Raw genomic sequence first — 14,989 nt, 5'->3', positions numbered from 1 at the left:
TGTGCCACCTCCTGCATACTACAACATCAGTGCAGGAAAGGGTAAACACGTTGCTGATGCACAGGGCGACTACATAGATATGTATAAGTAGTAACATGTTGGTAACTGTTCACTGTTCCACTATGATTGTGTGTATATCCCAGCATTCCTGCTGCAGTAACTGTATGAATGTCCTGAATTGTTATCTGCACCCATACTACTTACCAAAGTGTACCAGCTGCACACCATCACATGCTACCATTGACTATGGGAATGTGCATCATGTGCTGTATTGTAGATTCAGCTATATGTATCTGTTCTGTCACACATGCATTTACACACACCCTGCTACCCCACACATGCACACGCTCACCTGCCATTTCCATTATTTATTACCCTACATGAGTAGCTGTCGACACATGACAGGTACACATTTGAAAAGTGCACTATTCGGATTACTACCGATTTCCTCATCTCTACCTGTACTCACAGGGTGCAGGCAACCTCAATAGTTTAAAAGTGTAATGTGCATCAGGTACTGTGGTTCCCTGATTGCCACATCCAACATGTTTTCTATACGGAAATGCACACACAGAAACATCCCACATCCACACACTTGCCACATTCAGGTTTCAAAACACTATCTAGGTATATTCTGGTACATGTGCGTGTTACAGTAGCATGTGGCACTATACTTAGTACTGGCAGTTGTCTGTTGTCATGTTGCTTGTATAGGGTGCTGTCAACATCACTGTTTGTTAAGGGAAATGTGCACCCTGCAGTGCATAGCCCCATTTGGCAAAAGCCACATCCCAACCCCAGCATTGTGCACACACACTAACCCCACTCACACTAAAACACGTACGTTCCATTTGCAAGATTCAAACCCCTACCTAATTGCGTTATGACACTAGAGATAGATACATTAGCAGAGTGTGCTATTTGCATTAGTGGGAGAAATTCTTTCTAATGCTGTACTTAGAGGGTGCTGACATCATCTGTGTTTAGGAAGAGGGATGTGCACCCTGTAGTGTGTTCTCCCAGTTGGCAAAAGGCACTTTTCCTTCACAGTATTATGCACACACACAAACCCCACTCATACTAACTCATATGCATTTCCTTTGCAGGATTCAACCCCCTACTGAACTATGTTATGACATTGGAGAAAGACGCATTAGCAGAGCGCACTATACGAATTACTGGAGAGCGTTAATTCAGGTAATATAGTTATAGAGTGCTGACATCATCAGTGTTTCAAAAGGGGAATCTGCATCCTGTAGTGTACTGTCACAGTTGCTAATAGGGGCATTTCCCACACACACATCGATGTGTTTGAGGTTTGCATATGTGTGGGATCCAGTACTCCAGTGTGATTAGTATATGGTTCGATTGCAACAATGAGTGTTATACTTCAAGTGGTGAGCATTTTGTACTCATGTTTGTGATGATCAGGTCTAGTATATTTTCCCCTCTTGTGGGAATGTTGACTACCTGTTCCATAGCTAAAGAGTTTCTGAACTATGGGAACCCTAGAGCTTGGGTATTGTGGCTTGAGTAATGTTCACAGTCTATGTTTGGGTAGTTGACATCACCCAGTATGATGGTGTTTGCAGAGAAATCTATACTCTCCTGTGTCGTCATGAAGGTTGTGTGGGATTCCTGAGTTTGAGAGGGTGATGTAAGAGCTCCTTTGTGTCTCTTTCCATGTGGTCCAGGGAGGTACGTCTCAGGTTGTTCACACCAGCATGGACAATGACTGCCTCATACTTGTACTTGCTGTGGAGTGACCTGAGTGCTTGTGTTATGTGGCACATTCTATCACCCGACAGGTAGCTAAATGTGACCCTCACCTTGCTCAGTCTGGAGGGCGGGACGTCATTGTGTCTGACTATGGCATCACCTATTATAGGTGTGTCACACATTGTGTTTGGCCTTATGGGCTGTGCCTGTTAAGAACACTGACTTTGTGAGGTCTGTGTTGCTTGACATATGTGTTCATGTGGGTTACAGCGTGTCTGGCCATGTCATTTCTGTCCGTGGTCTGGTAAGTATCACCTTTGGTGACATAGGTATTCATATATCAGCTGGTGAGCATTTGCAGTGTTATCTACTGTGGTACAGCTTGTTTGTTGTACAATGGACTACATGCAGCCCTGCTTACAGTAGCTATGTTTGCATGCATGTTTCCTTGCAGTTACCCTGGAATACTGATCCGACCTGCCATGCAGAGTTACACAGCTTCTGTGGACTCCTAGTGACATCTGCATAGCTTACTATATGTATGTTCATGTCTCACTTGACAGAATGTCACTGTTTCTCCTGTGCACATGTACGTTGCCTGTGACACGTTGCATATGACTTACATGGCATCTGTCCAAGTGAGCAGTCATATATGCCACTGTAGGACTCTAAACCTGATGATGCACACACTCAAAACATTCCTCAGCATGGAGAACATCGCTATTTGTGCAGTAACAGATACCGGATTCAGGCTACCAACAGCACTCCAGCACTACCAAGTTATACCTCATACCATGCTTTTCAGGCCCAAAACTTGCACAAAACCACAAAAGGAGGGGGTGTATTGATATTCATCCAAGATACCCACACCTCCAGGTTGGTGGCAAAGCACCAAACATCAGAGACTATCCATATGCAAGTAACAATGGGTAAAACTGCCTTCCAGATTATAGCCTGCTACAGACCACCCTCACAAACACAAGAACCACACTTGGCCTTCCTGAAAACAGTTGGAAATATGTAGGTCTGTCCATACACCATTATATTGGGTGGGTTAAACTACCCAAACATAGACTGGGAGCATGACTGTAGCTCCAAAACCCTAGCCCACGGATTACTGGAATTTATATACCAATATGCTATGGAACAACTTGTTACCACTCACACAAGAGGGGAAAACATACTGAACCTGATCATCACCAACATGGGGACTCTATGCTCCAGACCAGAAGTGTATCCCTCACTGGTAAGATCAGACCATAAACTAATCTCACTGGATATTCACATCCCAAGGTCACCCCCCTGCACAGAAGAATACAGTCAACAACTCATGTAAAGCATGTTCACACTCCTCATAAATGATGTGGAAACCTTCAAAGCCCCCAGGCCTGTTGAAAATATGGACCAGACTGCAGATACCTGTATAAAGGCATTCAATGGACACCTTCAGGAATGCATGGATCATGCAATCCCAAATAAAAGCAAGACCCAATCCTCCAAAGGCAGATGTCCTGTGTGGTGGACACCAGCCATAAACAAACTATACAATAGAAGGATGAAGCTACTAAATGATACAACAAACTCCCAAAATGTGAAGGCATCACTGATGAGTATTAGAAGAAAACTACAGGCACTCATAAGATTGTCTAAGGCCATCTTTGAGAGCAGATTCCACAAGACACTGAGGATAATCACAAGGCTTTCTGTAGTTATGTTAGGAACCTGGGTGGTAATTCCCAGATATGCTCAGAAGTAGTCCAAGATGTCACAAGAAATACCAAACACACAGACATTGCCAACATCCTAGTGGACAGGTTCACTGCTACCTTCTCCCCCCTCCACACCAAAAGGGCAAATATTTCTCCAAGCAGAGTGCTGCCCCCCCTGACATCTCAGATGCTCAGGTAAGAGCTGCCCTCTCCAAAGCAATAAACACTGCATCAATGGGACCAGACAGTGTCCCAGGCTGTGTCCTACATGAACTCCAAGAAGAGCTACACCCAGACATAACACTACTGTTCAATCCCAGCCTTACTACACGATATGTGGCCAAAGAGTGGTGTACAGCAACAGTGGTCCCTGTACATTTAGGTGGTGCCTTAACGGATCCTGGACACTATCGCCCCATAAGTCTGAATAGCTTGGTCTGCAAAGCTATGGCAAGGATCATCATGAACCTCATAAATATAGATATTGGGGACCTACAGACACTTCATCATACACAGTTTGGCTTTGTTAATGGCAGATCCTGCCTCTCAAACCTGTTTGATTGCTTTGAAACAGTCACCAAGGCCACTGTCAAGGGGAAGGTGGTCTACACAGCCTACCTGGACCTTGCATAAGCCTTTGATACAATACCCCACTTGTGCATTCTAGGGAAGATCACCAGTGTACATATCAACCCCTATGTCACTACAGATATTGCACAGTGGCTCAAGGGCAGAACACACATGGTTAGAATTGCTGGAGCCATGTCAGCCTCAAAACCAGTTACAAGTGGTGCCCCACAAGGCTCAGCCCTGGAATCTGTCTTGTTCAGTATATATTTATCAGAGGTACAGGCCAACATGGAAGGACTGTGGCTGAGCAAGTCGCAGATGACTGCAAACTGGACACCATAATCAACTCTCCAGCCAACACATGCATCCTCCAAAAGAGCCTCTTAGAAACAGACGACTTGTGCCACAGCCATGGCCTCAAGCTGAATGCCAAAAAGTGTATAGTCATCCCCTTTGGCAAAAACAAAGTGACCACAAAGTACCACATATGCGTTAATCCATTAAGTGCAGATGGAGGAATTATGGACCTTGGGGTACACAAGTTGATAGCATTCTCTCATTTGACAACCACATGGCCTAAGTGGTTAGGAAAACATTTTATATAGGCCACCTCATCATGAAGGGATTCACATGTAGATCAGGGGTGGACATTGTGCCTCTTTACTCATCCCTCATCATGCCCATAATTGAATATAATGCCCCTGTTGGCATGCACCTTACCAGACACCAGCAGCAACTGGAAAGACCACAAAAGTACCTCAACAAGAGGATCAAAGGGCTCAAACAGATGCCACATACTGACTGGTTAAAGAAACAGCAGCTCTACTCAGTGGCATACTGCCTCTTCATAGGCAATCTGTGCCTGACATATAAAGCCATGTCAAACCCTGACTTAATGGTCATGCTGCACCTCAGAATATCCAGATCCCATCAAGCTACACGCTGGAAAGACTTGAACCTCAGGAGTGATATACATAGGACATGCTGGAGGGACACATTCATAAATCAGAGGCTCCCTTCACTCTGGAATATTATCCCAATAGAGGTTAGGCAGAGTCACTCAGTGACTGTCTTCAAGAGGAATATTAATGACTGGATGGGACATTGTAGGTTTACCCTGGGTATCACTTATGTGTCACTGTTAGACAGAGGCACAGTATACTAACCTTGGAAAAGGGCATAGCAAGATAGATTTACAATGCATGGTGAAAGCCACACACATTCTGGTTAGGTTTATAAATGCCCTAGGGCAGACAGCCTAGTATGAACCTGTGAACCTATGTATCTTGTTCACCATTGGCCCTATGTGCTGTTAATCTCCAATGCAATCTCAATACTATGGTAGCATGTGCAAAGGTCAGTCAGTCACCTCTATGGTACAGTTGTGGAATATGTGAGTCATGTAGTAATGTCACAGCTGCCACATGTACACAGTCAACCCTATCCCCTACCCATGGATGTACAACACATGTATGAGATGGAAACACATAGCCAAACTGTGGATTAAGCACTCTGAACCCAGTACTGGCATAACCTGTCAGGTGGCATGAAATACTACAGTGACTGCAATACCAGTCTGATGTAGACCTACACTGACAGCAATACAAGCACGGGAACACACAGGGCCATTCATGGAGCCTAAGAATGGCATCCTGCCTGAGTGGCAGACACCTCTGCAGCTGGCACACAGGCATACGTTAGGCCTGAACATAGCACGCATAACACATAGCACACAAATCCTGTGTGCCAAACAAGCACAGTCTGTACAGCTATACAACACTACTGCTGCAGTTGTGTTAGGTACATTTATTGTCCAGTACAGTGAGGTCATGCTCACCAGGCTGGACAAGGTGAAGGTCACAGTGATATGCTCATGGGGCACTATGGTCCACCACATAACACAAGCATACAGGTCAGTCAGATGCATGGACACATATGACTCAGTCATTGTCCATGCCACTACAGCTGATGTGTGATGTCCCTCACTGGAATACATGATAGGGAACATGGAAGGGCTCACTGAGCAAGTGGCACAGGCTGGTAGAACCCTGACCTTGGTTGGCATCATACCCTCACCAGGAATGCTGACATATTACTGAATGCTAATGAATTACTGTAGCTACAACACCCTAGCTGAAAGGTTCTTAGCATGCGGTCACTGCATTGCTATGGAACAACTTCTTACCACTCCCACAACAGGTGGAAACATGCAGCACCTCTTCATCAACAACATGTAGACTATATGCCCCAGACCAGGTGTGTATCCCTCACTACTATGTTGATAGCATCTACATCTCACACTGTATATACACATCCCACATGCAGCACCTGCACAGAAGACCACAGTCATAATGTTACCCAGTGCAAATACCATGTATTCACATGTGGCAGGCATCACACATGGTAACTATTGAAGGTCACAGGTACATATGTGTATTTGGCACACACATACATCATGTGTGCATTGCCATAACTGGTTTAATCGATGTCATGCATTATTGTGGGAAACAGCCTGCACACATGGGCATTCTGTGTGAGCATAACACACGTGACATGTTTGGAATCAAAAGCCATAAATAATTGTGATAATGTTTAGAAAGGGGTATATGTATCCTGTAGTGTGTTTTCCCAGTAGGGATGTTTCTTTCATACACACTAACCCCCTTTTACCCACACTTGCTGGATTCAAACCCCTACCTAGCTATGTTATGACAGTAGAGACGGATGCATTAACAGAGTGCGCTATTCGCATTACTGGTAGCGTTTTTTTCTCCTGATATACTTATAGGGTGCTGACATCATCGGTGTTTAGAAAGGGGAATGGGCATCCTGTGGTGTGTTTTCACAGTTGCCAAAAGGGATGTTCCTTTCATACACACTTGCACACACACTAACCCCCCTTCATACACACTTGCTGGATTCAAACCCCTACTTAACTATATTATGACACTAGAGACGGACACATTAGCAGAGCGCACTATTCGCATTACTGGGAGATTTCTTTTCTCCTGATGTACTTATAGGGTGCTGACATCATCAGTGTTTAGAAAGGGGAATGGGCATCCTGTGGTGTGTTTTCACAGTTGCCAAAAGGGACGTTCCTTTCATACACACTAACCGCCCTTAACACACACTTGCCGGATTCAAACCCCTACTTAACTACGTTATGACACTAGAGACGGACGCATTAGCGGAGCATGCTATTCGCATTACTGGGAGATTTATTTTCTCCTGATATACTTATAGGGTGCTGACATCATCAGTGTTTAGAAAGGGGAATGGGCATCCTGTGGTGTGTTTTCACAGTTTCCAAAAGGAATGTTCCTTTCATACACACACACTAACCCCCCTTCACTCACACACTTGCCACTTGCTGGATTCAAATCCCTACCTAACTATGTTATGACACTAGAGATGGACGCATTAGCAGAGCACACTATTCACATCACTGGGAGATTTTTTTTCTCCTGATATACTTATAGGGTGCTGACATCATCAGTGTTTAGAAAGGGGAATGGGCATCCTGTGGTGTGTTTTCACAGTTGCCAAAAGGGATGTTCATTTCATACACACTTACACACACACTAACCCCCCTTCACACACAATTGCCACTTGCTGGATTCAAATCCCTACTTAATTATGTTATGACACTAGAGACGGATGCATTAGCAGAGCGTGCTATTCGGATTATTGGGAGAGTTTCTTTCTCCTGATATACTTATAGGGTGCTGACATCATCAGTGTTTAGAAAGGGGAATGGGCATCCTGTGGTGTGTTTACACAGTTGCCAAAAGGGATGTTTTTTTCATACACACTAATACCTCTTCACACACACTTGCCACTTCCTGGATTCAAACCCCTACCTCACTACATTAGGACACTAGAGATGGACACATTAGCAGAGTGCACTATTTAGATTACTGGAAGATTTCCTTTCTCCTGATATACTTATAGGGTGCTGACATCATCAGTGTTTAAAAAGAGGAATGGGTATCCTGTGGTGTGTTTACACAGTTGCCAAAGGAGATGTTCCTTTCACACACACACACACACTAACCCCCCCTCACACACACTTGCCACTTGCTGGATTCAAACCCCTACCTAACTATGTCATGACACTAGAGACGGACACATTAGCAGAGCGCGCTATTCAGATTACTGGGAGATTTCTTTTCTACTGATATACTTGTAGGGTGCTGACATCATCAGTGTTTAGAAAGGGGAATGAGCATCCTGTGGTGTGTTTTCCCAGTTGCTAAGAGGAACATTACTCTCACATAGACTTGCACACAGACCAACCACAATCACCCACACACACACACTCTGGATAAGCTGTCATTCCCTAGGGCAAACAGCCTAGTGTTGACCTCTACACCCATATGTTTAACTGTCAGATGCACATTATTTGGTGCTGATAGCAGTGTTTGCAGGTCTTTATTGCCATAACATTACCTGTTTGTATGAACAACTTGTGTATCTGTGGACGATGTTTGCATATGGGGGACATCCACTATAGCATGTATGTCTCTGTAGTCATTTAAGTGTGAGCACTGGTCAGATTGCTATAATGTTGTTGGTTACTGGAATAACACATACATATACCAGATATATGTGGCAAAATGCTAAACTGATATTTGGACTAAGTGTGTGAGCATTACCAGTTCAGCCTTCCCATGGCATGTTGTGTGAAAGATGTTTCATTTATCAAAGTGTGTGAGCATGCCAAGTGTGAGCTTTCCATATGTTGAACTCTGCAGCCCATCACATTTGTGGATGAGTGTGAACTTCAACAAATATCCCCTGTTTATGGTTGTGTGTTCTGTGTCATGTTGTGTAGTTACTGTCCAAATGCTTTTTGTGTGAACACAACAGGGATTATACTGTGCCTGCAGGTTTTGCATGGGATACTTTGCATACAATTGTCAACATCTGTTCATACTGACCTAACACTGTAGTACTGTATAGTGTAGTGGTTCAGTACTTTCACTGTGGTGGACAGTATCCTGGGCTTTAGTCCTACCACTGCTTTACATTTCCATAGTGAGCACAACAGCCTGGTTAGGGTCCAGTTGTGCACATCTGCACAAAGGCGGTGCCTCTACGGACCCTGGTAATTACCGCTGCATAAGCTTAACAAGTCTTGTCTGCAAAGCTATGCAGAGGATCATAATGGAGCTCATAAACAAAGATATAGGGGACATGCAGACATTGGACCCATCCCAGTTTGGCTTTGTCAAGGGCAGATCATGCCTTTTGAACTTGGTCGACTTCTTCAAAACAGTCACTAAGGCCATTGATGAGGGAAAGGCAGTCCATACAGCCTACCTTGACCTTGCAAAGGCTTTCGACACAATACCCCACTCGGGTATTGTAGAAAAACCTACCAACTTAAATGTAAACCCATATGTCACAAGATGGGTTGCAAACTGGCTTAAGGACAGGACCCACAGGGTTAGAGTTGCTGGTGCTATGTCAGACTCCAAGCCGGAGACAAGTGGTGTCCCACAGGACTCGGTCCTTGGCCCCCTATTGTTCGGCATCTACTTCTCAGAAGTACAGGCCAACATGGGAGGACTTTGGCTGACAAAGTTTGCAGATGACTGCAAACTGGGCACCATAGTGGAAAGTGCATCAGACACGGATATCCTTCAGAAGGGACTCACGGAAACTGATAGCTGGTGCCAGAGCCATGGCCTGAAGTTAAATGCCAAAACATGTATAGTCATACCCTTCGAGAAAAGCAAGGTAACCCCAAGCTACCATATAGGTGGCAATCCTCTAAGCACAGAAGAGGTTATCAGGGACCTGGGGACCCAGGTTGACAGTGGCCTTTCTTTTGAAACTCACGTTGCTAAAGTGGTTAGAAAGACCTTCTACATTGCCCACCTGATCATGAAGGGATTCACATCCAGATCTAGTGAGGTCATTGTTCCCCTGTACTCTTCACTTATCAGACCAATGATCGAGTACAGTGCCCCATTCGGGATGTATCTCACCCAACATCTGCAGAAACTGGAGAGACCCCAAAAGTCCCTCACCAAAAGGATAAAGGGACTCCAACATCTGTCATACGCTGCCAGATTGAAGAAACTCCAGCTCTATTCAGTCGCATACCGTCTGCTCAGAGGTGACATGTGCCTGACATACAAGGCCATGTCCAACCAGGAATTAATGAACATGCTCCACCTCAAAAACTCCAAATCCACTAGAACCACTAGGGCAAGTGACTTAAACCTTAGCAGGGATATAAGTAGGACATGCTGGAGGGATAGATTTATCACTCAGAGACTCCCTATGCTGTGGAATAGAATCCCGGTCCATGTGAGGCAGAGCACCTTGCTGGCTCTGTTCAAGAGGAATCTTGACCTGTGGATGGGAGATGTAGGTTTACCCCGGGAATCATCTCTGTGTCACTGCTGGACAGAGGCACAACAAACTAATGGGCACAGTATTGTTTCCATATAAGGGGTGGCGTAAGCCACAAAACTCTAGGCTAGGCTTATAAATGCATTAGGGCAGATAGCCTAGTATAAACCTATGAACCTATCTGACCATGTTGCATTATGTTCAGATATTAACTACTTAAAACAGCCTCATCCAACATCAGTAGTGTATTCCACAACATAGGCGTACATTGGCAAACACTACCGATGTGCCCTAGGCCATTTCTAATGCTAGTCAGAGAGTGTGTTTGTCCGTCAACACATTGTAAGTGTAGTTTGCCATGACATATGTCATGTTTAGTATACTGTGCCTCTGTCTACCCGTGACATAACAGTGATACCCAGGGTAAACCTACCATCTCCCATCCACTCATTAAGATTCCTGTTGAGGAGAATCAACGAGTGACTCTATGGATAACCTGTACTGGTAGTTTACTCATGCGTGGGGGGTGGCTTCTGTGTTATGGATAATGCAGTACAGCTTGTCCTATGTATGTCAGTGCTGGGGTTCAGGTCCCTCATGTGCATAGCTCCCTGCCATTCAGATTGTACAAGGTGCAGCATGTTCATTGATTCCAGCTTGGTCATGGCTTTCTACATCAGGCACAGCTTGTGTCTGGGTGGCCAGCATGGCAGTGTGTGGAGTTGCACTCTGTTTAATCAGGCAACACATCACATCTGTTCAAGCTCTTTGATACTTCTGGCGGGGTACTGTTGTGAACTTTACAGTTGATGGAGGTGCCTGCTGATGTACACCCAACAGGGGCTGTTGTAGTCAATTGTAACGCTGATGAAGGATGACTGCAGAACCACAATGACCTCCCCTTATCTAGATGTCATAACCTTCATGATTAGGTTGGTATATGGATTGTTTCTGTTAACACTACAGCCACATGTTTGTCCAATGCAGGATATCTATCACTTTGTGTACCCAGGTCTGTCATTACATGTTAAGTATGTAATGGGTTAACACCTATGTGGTAATTGGTGGTCACTTACTGTATATCCACAGAGGGTGACTACACAGTTTTCTCCAATTAACATGCTGACATGGCTATGGCACCAGTTGTCTGTTTCTATGTGGCCCTTTTGTGGGATGCTTGTGTCAGCTGGAGTGTCTGATATGTTGGGCAGTTTGTAGTCCTCTGCAGACATGTTCAGGCACAGTCCTTACATGTTGGCCTGTACCTATGGGGCATATATACCAGACGGGGAAGGTCCCAGGACCAAGCTTTGTGGGATACCTGTTATATGTGGTTTGTAGTCTGACATGGCTGCAGCATGTCTGACCATGTGAGTTCTGTCGTTGGTCTGGTTTGCAACCCCTCTAGTGACATAGGGGTGTATATATAAGCTGGTGAGCATATCTATATTGAACACGTAGGGTATTGTATGGAAGGCTTTGCAAGGTCCAGCTACACTGTGTGGACCACATTGCCCTCATCAGTGACCTCAATTACTGTTTCAACTGAGTCACACATGTTTAGGGGCAGGGTCTGCACTTAATAAACCCACACTGGGTAGGGTTGGGTGTCAATAGATCCCCAATATCTGTATGTCTGCGGTACATGCTGATCCTTTCCATAGCTGTGCAGACCAAGCTTCTCAGGATTCTGTGGTGGTTGATTTTAGTATCCATTCAGGCGACACCTTTCTTGAGAATGACCACTGTTGTTGTACACTCCTCTTTGGGCACATATCCTGTGGTAAGGCTGACATAATGTCAGGGAGGCAGCAGTCTGCTGGGAAAGATATTTTCCATTATGGGGGGGGGGGTTTGCACTGCACCTGTCAGGATGTATGTTGGCAATACGTGTGTGTGTTTGGTATGTTGTTTGTAATATTTGTGTGATCCAGAGCATATCTGGGAATTCACAACACGCTCCCTACCATCAGTTGCAGCAGCCTTGGGGTTATCCTTAGTGTCCTGTACAATTTGTATCATAATAGGTTCATAGGTTCATACTAGGCTATCCACCCTAGTGCATTTGTAAGCTTAGCCACAGTGTGTGTGGCTTTTGCCACCCCTTGCTATGTGAATATAATTGCCATTTATGATTTACTTAGCTGTGCCTCTGTCTGGACATGACACAGTAAAGACCCCCAGTGTACATCTAAAATTATCCATCCATTTTGCAAACTTTCTTTTGAAGAGTGTCAGTGAGGGGCTCTGCCTAACATGTAGTGGTATTCTGTTCCAGGGTGTGGAGAGACTCAGGGTTAGGTATCTGTCCCTCCAGCACATCCTATTTGATTATGTGTTGAGGTTGATATTTCTGACTCACACAGCTCCGATGGCTTTGAGTTTTCTGGCGTGGAGCGTGTCCATTACTTCTGTGTTCGACATGGACTTTTACAACAGACATACAATGCCTCTGTGTAGGCAGTATGTGACTGCATTCAGCTGTGGTGTCTACAGCCAGGCAGCATATGAGATATATCTGAGACCCTTTCTGACTCTTGGTGAGGTACCTTTGAGGTCTTTCTAACTGCTGCAGGTGCCAGGTAATGTACATCCGAAATGAGGCATTGTACTACAATATGGTCTGATAAGGGAACAGTATAGGGGCACAATGACCTTTGTTGACGTAGATGTGAATCCTTTCATGATACAGTGTCCAATATAGACAGTCTTCCTAGCCAAATTGGCGATGTGACTGTCACATAACAGGTTACTGTCCATTTGTGTCACTAGGTCCCTGATTACTCCTTCCACACATAATGGTTTACCACCTATGTGGTAATTTGTGTGTACCTTGTTTTGTATTTGGTGGTACATTCATGCTGTCCACTGTCTTCAGGACAGTGGGGTGGGGTTCATGTGTGTGAGAGTGTGGTCTGTAGCATGCTACAGACTGTACAGCAGTCTTGCCTACAGTTAGTTGCACATGGGTGGACTGCAATGACATAAGCATTGTCAGTTAACTGGACGTATAGGTGTCTGTGCTGAATATGGATACTCACCCTCCTTTTATGTTTTGTTCCAGGTTTTGTGGCCATAACACATGATATGTGGTATTACCTGGTAGTACTGGTGTGCTGTCACGAGGCTTGCAGCAGGTTTCTATCACTGGACAGACATTGATGTTCTCCATACTGGGGAGGGCCTCAGGAGCATGCATATTGAGGTTTACACATCTGGCATTGATCAGCATTACCCTTCTGTTTCTTTCCAGTTTTGTTTTCTATGGTGGTGGGTTAGTCTTTTCGGCCTTGCCTACGAAAGGATCTCTGTAGGTTGCAAAAGCCTTAGGCAATATCCAGACGCTCATGGGTAACAGGTGCAAGCCATCCCCGGAACAGCAGCATGTCTCACTATGGAGTCACCTATTACAACTGTATCAGGCATGTTGTTTCTCCTTCTGTCCTGTGACTGTTTGGCACACCAGCTTTGTGTACTATGTGTTACATGTGCTATGTCTGGAGGTTGTTTTATTGGGTGTCTGCTTTGGAGGCTTGTGTTGGTGTTGTGTGTTTGTAATTAGGGCCTCTGGGAATGTTTTTGTGTTTATGTGTTTGGTTTACAGTCGTTGTAGGTCTATGTGGGACTGGGTTTGTGGTGTATGTGGTTACCTTGTCCTCCTGACTAGTTTTGACAGTAGTGATTTGGGGGTGCTCAGGCTCCGGTTTGGATACCTGGTTGTGTCTATCACATATATTTGTATTTATTGGGGTGAGTTGTTGTTGTGTGTGTACTTGGGACAGGTGTCACATTGCCACTGGATTCACAGATTCTACTTGTTTTGCCTGGCCTTAGTGGATTGTATGTGTGGACACATTTTATTGCCATACTAGTGATCACTGATTACTTCACTTTTTATGTTTGATCTATCATGTGGTAGCTTCCTCATTCTCTTCAATGGTTTAGTAATTGCTGGAGTCCAGCATGCCAGATGCCTGGGTGTATGGCATTGTGTCTTGTTGTTATTTGTGATTGCAGACTCCAAGCACTCTTGGCTGTGTTCATGGTATGCCTGTATGACATGTTCTGCAGTGTGTCCCATATTCTGGACTTGCACAGGGCCTTTCATGGATTCCACATTGGTTTGTAGGGTGCAAGCTATGCTTTATACATGTGTTTCACTGTGGTATTCTGGCCAGGGACTGGGGTCGGGATGTGTAACTACAGTGTGATTACTCTATGGTCTGGTCTTACCAGTGAGGGGTACACTTCTCATCTTGACATCCAGTACACATATTTCTGATTATCACATCCAGTATGCTTACCCCTCTTGTGGAAGTGTTACATTTTGCATGTCCATTTTGTTTGATGGATTCTGGGAAATTGTCTACAAATGTGTCGGTGCTAGTATAATACAAAGAGTATAGTGACAAACGTCTCAAAAGCTGACTTCACACTTCTTCAGACTGAGATGGTATCCTTTAAGCCCACTGGGCCAGTGGAAACCACAACACACAATGGTGACTCCTTCACAGACGCTTTCTACGGACATCTCCAAGAAAGCATGGACCATGCAATCACAAATAAACCCAAGACCTTCTCCACCAAAGGAAAGTGGCCTGTCTGGTGGACCCCAGCCATAAACA

This window comes from Protopterus annectens, chromosome 1.part0, assembly GCF_019279795.1.
Source record: "Protopterus annectens isolate FY-2018-M chromosome 1.part0, PAN1.0, whole genome shotgun sequence".
Lineage (NCBI taxonomy): Eukaryota > Metazoa > Chordata > Ceratodontiformes > Protopteridae > Protopterus > Protopterus annectens.
Note: the sequence above shows the minus strand (reverse complement) of the source record.